The 12,770-nt window shown below is 36.8% G+C and overlaps 1 protein-coding gene across 5 annotated transcripts in view; it reads right to left on the bottom strand.

Annotated features, from left to right (window-relative positions):
- Mctp2 (multiple C2 and transmembrane domain containing 2) overlaps window positions 1–12,770 on the bottom strand; it is a 241,787-nt gene that overhangs the window by 39,338 nt on the left and 189,679 nt on the right. The gene's annotated exons all lie outside the window — the stretch shown is intronic.

Below are 12,770 nucleotides of genomic sequence, written 5' to 3'. Positions count from 1 at the left end.
GATAGTGTTCCTTCCAGAAACCATAGATTACCAAAATAAATAAATCCCTGTGCCCAGTGTAGGATACTTCTCCCAAACTGTTGGCCAGGTATGTTATAGACAATAAAAACAATAGTGTGTAGTTGCTGGTCTTGGTTACAAACCAGAACTTCATGGTAAGACCATATTGCTGTAGACACCAGTTTATGAACAGGACATAGGGAAATAAAGTTGGTATTGGTTGGTATTGAGCAGGAAGTATCATCCCTAATGGCTAGATTTCATAGTACTGGAATGCTCTATGCAGGCTGCTTGGGGAAAATCAGTCATCAACACTTGTACCAAGCTGTTAACCCTATGAGATACAAAAATAACTGGGCTGGCAAGACATTCTTATCATACAATAATGGCACAAATATTGTAGGAACAACCAACTATATTCTGATTTAAAGAACCTCTCCACAGAAAGAAACATTTGTTTAGAAATATAAATCTAGTCAAGAATACATTGATGGATATAGGCTCGGGGGATAAGCCTACTACTATTATTCTGGTAAATGGGCAATTCTTAAACTGTCCATTCTAAATTTATACTTCAGGCAATAATTAATGTAGCTCTCAGACCTCATCGGAGACACGTCTGTGTTCAGGTGACATTGGTAAATGCAGAAACTAACAACTTGTCAAAGTGCAGAGGATAAGGGTGGATGGAGTATTAAGCCACAAATGGGTCATCTATATCACAAAGCCTTTCTCCAAAGCTCCAGGGATCATTGCAGAAGAAGAGGTGAAAAGACTGTAAGAGTCAGAGGTTGGGAAGAAGAAACAGTGCCTTCTGAACACAGCAGGTTTGCTACACTGATGACCCCAAGAGGCCCTAGCTAAAACTAATCATGGCTTCTGGAGGAAGGAGACTCAGTTTTCTTTACAGGTGTGACCTCTGGTCTATGCTAGGTTGACAACACTCCAGTTCATGAACCCACACTTCTGAGTGTCATGAGCAACACAAACGGAACTGGGTTGGGTTGTTTACTTGTTTGTGTGTATGTGTGTGTGTGTGTGTGTGTGTGTGTGTGTGTGTTTGCTTGTTGTGAAGTACACAAAGTAAAGAGGAAGGAGTAGATCTGGGAGGAGTTAAGGTGATGATTAAAATAAATGTATGAAATTCTCAAAGAACTGAAAATGTAATTTTAAAAGGGATTAAATTTAGAAACAGCTCCCAAAAGGTACAAATGTGTGCACATGAACGTCCACAATGAACTCAGTCTTAGAGATTGTGACAGAATGAAAAGAATATAGACAGAATTGGCAGATCATGATCTGCAACAGTGAGATTACTGTTGCATTTTAAGACACCATTTTCTTGTCAGCCCTATTTAATATTGCTGCTTCTGGAGTTTTATGTGTCAGAAATTAGACAGCAGGCTAGAGGAGGTTAAGGTCACAATAAACCAAAACCTAGGCCGAATACTACCATCAGTAAAGATGGATTTGAACTAGGGAAAATGGTTGTCAATGTTTCAAACTACAGGTATTTAACATACAGGTATGCTTCTAAAATCCCTTTAAGAACCCTGAAATGAGAAAGTTGTGAAATATGAGAGCTCCTAGGAAATAATTAGGTATTACTTCTGATGTAATACAAGATATGCATGCCCCCAGAACAACCTCAGCCTTGGACAAACAAGTAAGAGCTTAAGGCCCTAAGCTACAGACACACAGGCAAGTGACAGGGGTGCTGTCACAAAGCATGAGAACACAGTTACTAGAAAATTTAAGCCATACTTTCACACATATTCTACGAGTTGAGTTGCATGATTTGTAAGGATCGGCTTCTGGTGTGTAGAAAAAGTCAAGGTAGACTATTTCATGATAAGTATAAAAACTTTCTGGCCAAACACAATACTTTTTACCTAAAATTTGAAAACTTTGTAACTATTACATATCACTTAATTCTTTCATTTTTGGTTACTCTGTATCCTAAATAATTTTTGCAAAATCTGATTATAATTTAATGAAAAACCTCTAATTTGAATACATCCATCTTTAAAATTAGCAACCTTGCTAAGATTTTTCTTGTTGATACAAATAGCACTTTATTTAATTTTTCTGTGGCTTCTTAAACATATTCATATGAACTATGACTAAGAAATTTTTCTGCTTCTTCTTTCCTTGTGATTATAACTTGGTTTTTCTTGCTTAATTTCAATGCTCCTACATAAACATATTAGGAGAGACATTATTGTCAAATTCCAAATATCAATGAAAATTGTCCTGATTTTTCATTTTCCTACCATTAAGCATGATGTTTGCTTTTAGTTTCCACTGTATAAATCATATCACATTAAGAAAATACACAAATCTATTTAGTTTTAATATGAGAAAATTCAGAGGTATTCATTTTATTACTGTAGATATCCCTCAAATATTTTAAAAGCACTTCTTTGCATCTGCTTCAAATTAAACAATAAGATTTCCATCCATTGTAATAAGGGTTTATTTATTTATTAAATCAGTAATGGATGGTGGCCTACTAATTGTTTTTAATTTACTTGTTTTTCACATTTTCGCATTTTCTGGAGAAGCATTTTATCTTCCTTGTTTTAATATATTAATAGGATATATTTAACCTAAACAGAAGATTGAAATAATCTTCTACATCTTGGGGAAACTCCTTCACTGAGGTCTATTGTTGTACTGAATTCATGAAGACCAAAAAGACAGCTTTACATTGATCCCAATAACATAATGTTGGAATTTTGTATATTTTCAAATTTTGAAATTAGTGTATTGTGACATCACATAAGCATTCTTCAACAATGTATGACACATGCTAACGTTCATAAAACTAAGTATTTAAAGATGACAAATAATACATACAGCCCTTCTACTACAGGAATCTTAGTTCACCCTGAAATGATAAATCTATTTTTTAAATGATAATTGCATGTATATGATCTTTATTCTTTTTCAATTTTTTCATAGGTATAAATAAGCATCAAATTTAATTTTGTCTCTATAGATGCTTTTAGAAAGTAAATTTATATAGCCATCTACACGTTCTTTGGGGTCTACATGTTTACTTCCATCTCGAACCTGCTGATGAAATTTTGTCAGCTGCTTCAGCAGGAAACAGTTGTAAGAAAATCATTCCTCAAAACAGTATTTTGAGACATGTGACTACAAATGTGTGTTTTCACATCTCTGTGGGACATGACTTCATACAGATCAAAAGACGGTTCTTCCATGTTCATTTATCTCATTTCCCCTTCCAGGGTTTTATTTGGAGAGCTGATACATATTTTAAAAAGCACATAAACTCTAATAATGACTTTTCATCTTTAAGAACTGAATGTGATCTGGGTCCTTTGAGTATTTGCTCATCTTCAGCCCAAGAACTACTTGAGTCACAGTGGTGGCACCAGTAATTACACTTCAAAAGTGGCACGGTCAAAGTTAAATGCAAAACAACATTTTAAAATACGTATGCCTCTTCAAAGCAAGGCATAAAGCATTAACTATCATGGAGTTTACAATGCATTTAAATAGAAACATGAAAATTCTAATATAAAGCAGGGTAGGCAGATCAGCTTAGGCAAGAAGCACTGTTGTTATGGATTAAATCAGCATGTAATACTGATCCTAAGCTGATCTCCAAAAGTTAAGGGAAGACAACTTGCACACAAATACAAATTGATCTCTAGCATGTATAACATGTATTCTCCCTGTCTTTCTCCATGTGTCTCTCCCTCCTTTTCTCCATATCTTACTGTGTATCTGTCTCTATTTCTCTGATCCAAACACAGAAGATATATATATATATATGTATATATATATATATATAGAAAAGCCTAGTGCCAGATAAGTTTATCTCAGAATTCAGAATTCAACCAGACCTTCAAAGAAGAACTGATGCCAATACTTCTCAAGTTATTCTGCCAAAAGGAAATGAAAAGACCATTTCCTAATTCTTCTTATGAGGCCACAGCCACCCTGATACCTACACCACATAAAGACTCAACAAAAGAAGAGGATGACAGACCAACTTCCCTTATGAGCATAGATGTAAAATTTATCTATGAAATACTTGCAAATAGAATGCAAAAACACATCAAAAATGATGATCCAGGATCAAGTAGGTTTCATGCCAGAGATGTGTTGGGTTACATTCATTGGTGTACAGATACTTAATCATTCCCACATCTGTTTTAAGAAAGAGAAGAGAAAGCCCTACCATCTACCTTCCTTGACACCAACCCAAATTCCAAACCTACTAGGTTTCCGGGTTGAAGATGAACCAGGAGCATCATTCTCGGAAGCACAGGATGCTCTGGCTATCTCCTTTGTTTAATGGTGGGAGGTTTCAAAATTTCTTGCCTTCCAATCAATACTCCAGGGTGTAGAATATGTTCTTATCTCTAACCTATTGGTGAAGGGTCCACACAGCTGTGCAAGTCCACTGGAGTAGGCCTTGCCAGAAGGAAAACTACAGACTGCAACAGATACACACACACCAAACAACAGTGTTCACGGGCTGGTGGAACACTGTGCAAATCAATTTGTTTGTAGCAATGAAGATAAAAGTCTCCATATTTGAAAATGGCCTCTGTGTCATATAATCTACAGGGAAAATCAGTGTGTAAAACCGAACAAAGTCAGGAACTCACATGCACATGATTATTGTAGAATAAATTAAAAAAGGTGCTGGGTGAGGGTTAAAAACTTCCAGGGCTAAATGAAAAACAAAGCAATGAAACAACTGGCTTCTAATGTAGTGTTAATAATTAAATTCATTTTAGTATACACCTGTTTGCTTTTAAGTGTATGGCTGTTTTGCCAGCATGTATGTCTGCATCATCTCTCCAGGCCCAAAAGTCATCCTTAAGATAAAACATTAAATCTGCAGAGATGGCTCAGCAGTTAAGAGAGCTGGATGCTTTTGCAGAGGTCCTAGGTTAAATTCCCATCATGGTTCGTACCCATATCTAACTCCAGTTCTAGGGATTCTGACACCCACTTCTGGCCTCTGTGGGCACCAGGCATGCACATGGTACACAGACATACATGTAAACAAAACACCATACACATAAAACAAAGCTTAAAATAATAATACAATTTTTGAAGTGCCTTATATATCTCTATCCCCAACAAAGCAGCAACAATTAAACACCAGCAGGTCTCATGATGACCCTCTGCCTACCTAAATGCTCTCTTGTTCCTTGGCCTACAAATGATATGTAGATCTTATAGCTTAGTGCACCAGGGTGAGCTAGCTTACACTTGAATGTATTTTATCAGCAAATTCCCTGTACATGTTCCAGGCTCCTCACCAGGCTGCACAGTAGTGAGACGCAAGATCTGAAATGCTGCCGGCTAGAGCTTTGCTTATCGACACTTGCTCCTCTGATTTTTGGAGGGAAGTACCTCAGAAGTTGGTGCATCTCTTTGTTTCTGGTGTGCCCCCTCACCCCATTCTGAGTAATACACACTACCCCCAGATTGTTGTTATAAGTGTATTTCCTGCATAAATTCATTGTCCATTATTCTTTCTGTCCTTATTCATCAAGCACCTGGAATGGATAACACATAATGGATATGGACATAAATAGGTATAAAAGGAAAGAAATATTGATACAAACACAAAAGCCATCCTAGAGTCAGAAAGATGTATCAGTAAGCACCTCTTATCAAGCCAAATGTTCCAAGTTTCATCTCTGGAACACACACACAGATTGAAAGAGAACCAACTTCATAAAATCCTCCTCTCACCTTCACATCAAGTACACACAAATAGCAATAAAATAAAACTTCTTAAATCAAAAATAACCATCCTTTCTGTAGCTTACTTGGATCTTTTATTAACTGATATGCAAGCTATTATATTTAATATATACAAACACACATCATTTATCATTAATATGTAGTATGAACAGTAAAACATTATATATGATATATTACATATATATATATATATGATGATGATGAAGAAAAACACCAAAAATCAAAGCAGAAACAGGAATAAAAGGAAGGGGACATCCATCAGCAAGGCTGACTTAAGCAGTTTTAAGTGAGTATTTAGGGAAAGTTTTACAGAGCAATTCATTAAATGATAGCCAAGACTCTGAAGAAAGTGTGGGTGCTCACGAATTTCAAAACTGAAAAAAAGTCTACTATCCAGTATATCCAAGTTGTGTCTGAAGGAGAATGTGAATGATCAGAAGGGGGAGATGTAGAAGCTCTTCTTTAGGGCTTTGTCAATGGGTATTAGGATTTGAGTTTTACTCTACAGAAGTAGACAGGCTGATATCCAAATGGCTATAAGCAAGAGAATGGCATAGACTGCCTTCTACTCCAGAAAGATTAATGTGATGGCATAATGAGAGTTCTCCATGCAGAGAATAGATAGACACACACACACACACACACACACACACACACACACACACACACACACACTTTAATGGAGTTACCATATAGTGAGAAAACAGATATTACAGGATATTCATATAGTGAGAAAACAGATATTACAGTATATTAAATAAAAGGTCTAGTGATAGGAATGGATTATGTCTCTTGTAGCTTTTGGTCAGTGGGATCATTCAAACCCACAACCAAACATGACAAGTTATTGCCATTAGTTTTGGTTACCCTCTAGAACTTGATGTTAAGACCCTATTGTTGAAGAACCATATAATTGACTCACAGAACATGGATCATGTGAGATTGCATTGGGTTGGAAGCGTAATGTCATACTGACTAGCTATCACATTGTGGGCAAGGGGTATTCATTTTACTAAGAGAGAAATGTCATTATCTGTCTTACTGAGCTTCAAACTCTATTAGCTACAATAATGATCCACTTAGAAAAATATGCTTATATGAGAAAAATAATGCAGAACATGGTCTTGAGAAGTGGGACTATCTCTGACAAACCTAACAATGGTTCTTTGGGCTCTGGGAAGTGTTTTGTAGGAGGAATGTGGAAGAATTGGGAACTTGGTAACAGAAAAGCCTGAGGATTCTGCAAGCAGTGCTCAATAGGCCATTCTGGTGGGAGTTTGAAAGAACATCAAAGAGGCTCGTGAAGTTGCAAAAGGGAAACAGGACTATCACTAAGTGGCTAAGTGGATCAGAGACCACACCTGCTACATATAGGCAGAGAATCTAGCTTCAAAGATCCATGTCCTGAGAACCTGAGTAAGGCTGAATCCAAAAATAATGTCCGAATTTGTATGGTGCAAGAAATTTCTAAGTAACAAAGCATGCAGGCTGTGGTTTGCCATCTGCTCACAGCTCTTACTCAAGTATATAGTGGGTAGGAGCAGTAAATGTCCCAAAAAGAAATGAATGTACACTTCTCCGAGGAGACAAAGCCTCTGTGATTGTTATAGAGACAAGCTTCATTGAAGAGAAGAGCGATTTCTTCACTGAGACAGGAGGAAAGGCACCCTACAGGCAAGGCCCCATCTACCCAAGGGTTTACATAACAAAAATGTGAATCTGTTTGAAAGCAGAAAGCTCGAGAATGTGTGTATGGGGTTCAATGTTCAAAAAACACTGCCCCGTTCCAGCCACCAAGTCATATAGAGGTAACTTGGTTCAACTTGGCAGTATTGTCCAAATGGTATTTATTCAGAGGAATCAAATATGCAAGACTAAGGGGGGTCATAGAGTCTTGTTCCACAGCTGAGACTAGACACTGATAGAATTGATATATATAAGGCAAATAAAATCTTTCTTCCTTTAAAAAAAAGAAAGAATGCATATAATGCGATAGTGACACCAATGTTATGAGAGTAACCAAGCACTTTCTAAAAATTATATTTAAAAAGCAGTCTAAAGATGGAACTCACATCTGGTACCATTAAAGTGGTCAAGAATTTGTGTCTAGTTGGGTCGAGGGGAGAACCTACTAATAATATTTTGCTACATGAGCCAACTCCTAATACTTTATTTTTACTTCCATAGATTAGGGCAACTGTCAACCTGATCAGAGAAGCTTCCTTTTTTCAGTAGGTAGCTATTAACACAGACACCTACTATTGGTCAACATGCAAAGAATAAGAGACAGCTGAGTCCTCAGACAGAAGTGGGACATCTATATCATACCTTTTCCTACCAAGGCTTAGGGAATCATTGAGGAAAAAGGGGCAGGAAGATTTTAAGAGCCAGACCTACTGAAAACCTGTTTTCTGAACACAAAAGTTTAGTTATACATATGAACTTACAGGAATTGTGACAGCATGCAGAAGAACCACAAAAGCTCAAACCAGGCAAATTCCCTTAGGAAGGGGAGGTGCGCATGAGGTCCCACCATTAATTACAGCTGCAGGATGCTGGAAGGACAGTCAAATCCTTTTTCAAGGATCCAATCTGCAAGACTGCAGTGATGACTGGCAGCATTAAGTGGACTCAGTGAGTTCAAAAAATACATAACACATAAAGTTGAAATCTTTAAGAAAGACAAAGGAGAAACTGGAGGGTATTGAATGTGAGATAAATTTAATTAAAACATATTATATGCATATATTAAATTCTCCAAAAGTTAAAAGGAAAAATAAAAGGCTAAAATGAAATCCAACTATCAGTTGGCTAACATTAATATAAAAGTCAGAACAATAAACATTTTTAAAGAAATCAAGATCTAAGGATTCCTTAAACAAGTAAACAGTGGGTAAGAAGTTTTACATGGTAGGTTCTGCTTATCAATGAATGACATCACAATGTGACTACAAAAGGTAAACAGAACCTTTATGAAGATATTTGTATTGCAAGGAGCTCCTGTCTACATTATATAGTATATACAGTGCTACAATCAATTAAAAATACATAACAGAATAACAAACTGTGAGGAGCCCAAAAGTTCTCCAAACACACAAAACGTACTAGTGAGTAAAATGCATTTTCATTATGAGAAAAAATACAATTTTTGACCAAATTTGAATAATACAATTTTGACCAAATTTGAAGAATTCTTCCTCCACCCCAGTTGATAAAATTAAGAAGTCAGATGAGGTAGAAAGGTTTCTAAGATTCAGAAAGATAAATTCAATTGGATGTTGATGATCTATAAATTGGGATGAGGTTGGTATTAGCTAATCAAACAATATGTATAACATACTCCAGTAATCCTATATCCTAAAGCAGTCAGTATAAACTTTAAAAAACATGAACACCTAGAAATCTATGTAAACAAGACAAGGGTCCAACTCCCAGAGGTCCAGATTCCACAGGTTCGATAAGAAATATTGAGAAATCACATTGTTACAAAGCTTCTGAATGCTGCTTTACAATCTCTACACTAGGACCATAAGCCTCGATTTTTCCACATGTCCACCAGATGACATGCACTCCAACACTTATTTAAAATCTTAGTAATAGCCAAAAGCAAAATAAAACAAATGCTATAATCTAGGACCAATCCAAAGTCTAACTAGAATAGAATAGACAAATAAAATAACTCACAAAATTACAAAACAATATGATCATCAAACGTAATGCTGATTGATTTGCTTTTCAAGTCATAAAAGAAGACATCAAAATCTCACATGATTTGCTCTATCAAGTCTTCTGTAATTAGGCAATGTTGAATACAGTAGATAAGCATAGTCATTAGTGGCAGAACCTCAGCCAACCTGAAGGAATACCACTCAGTGCTAAGAACACTTCTAGGAATGGAGGAGGAATAAGGATTCCATCACATTAACTACATTAAATTGAACCCTCACATTATTTCCCAAATTTGCCTGAAACATGGAAGCCTTCTCATTTCCTATAGCACATACATTAGCCTATGAACCTGGCCATCTTATATCCACTTCAGAACTAAAACTCACTGGGAAGGTTATAGACCAAAATGTCTGTATGGATCAGACAGGTAAAATGGAAAAAAGTGTGGGAATCCTAGGTGAGGGACTCAGAGAGTGGTGGAGGCCATGGAGAACTCAGAGCACTACTCCTCTTTAGGGGCCCATTCTGATCACTATCTAACTATTCATGAAAATTTAAGGCTATCATTGCCCAGCCCTCTAACCATTTAAAAGGTGATGAGATGTATGACTACGTGATGCACAGAACTTGAAGGTATCTTCAGGTCACTAATTGGTATGAAAAAGGTTCATCTTAATAGGCACTATACTCTGATTTTTCTAACTATCTATAAGTCATAAGTACAGTGACGAAAAATAGTGAGTGGTTGTCATGGTTAGTATGGGTGTAAAAGGGTAACATGAGAGAGGCTCCGTGTGACACGGAGATAGATCAGCAGCTTGATTGTGGCATTCTTTACATGCCTACTGTGTGAAGAGCTCACTGAAACTCCCCATCAAATGCCAGATCTGCAGAAACAGGAATCAGGCTCATACTGAGAATCCCACTTCAGAGAAGGTACATTTGTGAGTATATATGATATCACTAACAAAAGCAGGGATCATTAAAACTCTTTACAAAATGTTTTAGTTTATTGTTTTTGTGAGACTTATACATATTTCACAGTGAGAAGTTTGAATTTTAAATGTCCATGATATAAACTCACAAATTTAAATATAAATAATTGATTCACTCATTTTAAAATAGTCAATTGGTTCCCCTACATAGACATATACTCAAACCACTGTGGACCAAATGTAACCCTAACCATTTTCAAGCTTCTGAGTCTGTACCCAGATTACTTAATATGTTTCTGTTTCGTAAATTATCTATAATACTTCTCCCTGGTTCTCTTTCACAACATGGCCAAGATCATCAACCAAGTCTTAGTTCTCAGTGTGCTATACTCCTTCTCATAGCCTTTTACATGTTCTCTCTCATTAGAATTTTAGACAACATCTCTTACATCCTAAGAGACTAGAACTTCTGAGCTAGATCTCACAGCCAAAGTTAATATTATATCTTAAGCTGAAGACTGTTATCCTAGTTTTTACTTAGCCTGTTTGTTTAATCTGCCTTTAAGAGAACACCGTAACACCAAACCTTACTTGTCTTGGATTTTCATGTGATCAAAGTTTATAACCTAAGGTAATGTGTAGCTGCAATCTTAAAATAGGGATCTCCCAAGGGCCCTAAAACCCAGAAAATGCAGATATATCACTTCCTAAAGGTTTCAAATACCGAGACTGAAAGCAACTTCCTAAAATGTGCCAGAAAAGTTGAAAGCAGCAAGTTTTGAAATTGGTTGATAAAGATTGATGCTTGTTCTGTGGGTCAGCTGAAATCAGTTGGAGTCAATGACTTAAGTCCTTATAAAACTGTTAAATACTTTGGTAAAGTATACCATTCCTTCTCCTGATAGACCACACAGGGATAGACAATGACACAGACGTAGGTACAGATCCAGACTCATTCAACAGACACAGGACATGAAACATAAGCAGAGAATTCAAATCTGGATTCACTCTTGGTTAAATGAAGCCAGGGGGAAGTGCTTTGATTTCTTTCCTTAACACAATATCAGTGTGTTATTGGTGACTCAGGGTTAATCGCTCATACATATAATCCCTGCACTTCCCAAGTCCTAGATAACAGGAATATGCCACAGCATATGTTCATTTCTCATTAAAGAGTCTTCCCATGGTCTTTTTCTGAAAGTAACATCACTTAGATATCTGCATGACGTTTATGGTCCTTCTGTGCTCTACAGTTCTTGATGCTTTACATTTCACTCATGGCCCAAAACAATATCTCCACATCACACATAAAGGACAGGCAACAAATTTATAAAGCACAAAGCACTAAACTGAAAGAAAGAAAAGACATGCATCTAATGTGCAGTGACCATTGGCTTTTCCCCTGTAATAATCATAATTTCAAGTCTACAATCACATAATACATTTATTACCGAGTTTTCTATTCTCATTAAAGAAAGGACCAGAAAACTCTTACATCTCTATGTATTCATTCATATAGCTGGGTATCTGAAAAGGTCAAAACCGATAGTTTCATTGTATGGACTGATGAGGGTCTCTCTCCTTTTGGAAGCATTATTTTGGGCTGCTTGATATCCTCCATAGAAGAGAATGAAAGAGACACACTCTGATCACACTCCAGCTGGACAAGGCTTGCTGAGAAAGGTCTCTCTCTGTCCAAAGTCAGAGAGCAGCACAGTGTAACTGTGACTATAGTTGAACCGTCATCATGTCTTTGTGTCCATAGACTGATGAGAATAAAAACAAGGTGTGGATGGTTCGGGTATTAAATAAGTAAAGCTGATTAACGGGAGACTATCACTAAAGCAAAGGGGTTCCCTCTGTTGAGTTTTGTTTCCGGGCCTGAAACCTTTAGGACTGTAGGGTGTTCATACCAAGCCTGTTTAAGATATATTATTACCTCTGCTGAAAGCAAACTCAGGGCCTCTTTAAAGTGAGTAGTGAAGGATTCTAAGAATAGCAAAGTGAAACTCCTTTAGCAATCCCACCAAGCATGTCTCAGAGTACTACTAATTTGCTTAACTGGAAAGCAAAATTGTGCTTGCAACTGAGCCACTCATATCTGCCATTGAAGACCAGTAAGTTGCCCAGATTTGCAATCGCCTTTGGAAGACAGGCACAGGAGTTTTCAGTCTATTCTCATCATCAGGAGCTCAGGAAATCCCTCTTAGGTAGAGACACCTTTATAAATCAGGAAGAAATCCAAAAGGTCGCATAGCACAGCTCCCATACTCCTGTGTATACTCAACCCAGAAATCTTTTTCTCACAGACAAGAAAGTTCAAGTCTAGTCAAAACAGAATAAGCACACATTCAACTGTAACCTAGCAGGCTGGAAATCTGATGCATTATGCAAAAAAGAAAGAAA

This window comes from Mesocricetus auratus, unplaced genomic scaffold (assembly GCF_017639785.1).
Source record: "Mesocricetus auratus isolate SY011 unplaced genomic scaffold, BCM_Maur_2.0 Super-Scaffold_4256, whole genome shotgun sequence".
NCBI lineage: Eukaryota > Metazoa > Chordata > Mammalia > Rodentia > Cricetidae > Mesocricetus > Mesocricetus auratus.
Note: the sequence above shows the minus strand (reverse complement) of the source record. Positions and strands in the feature narration are given on the sequence as shown.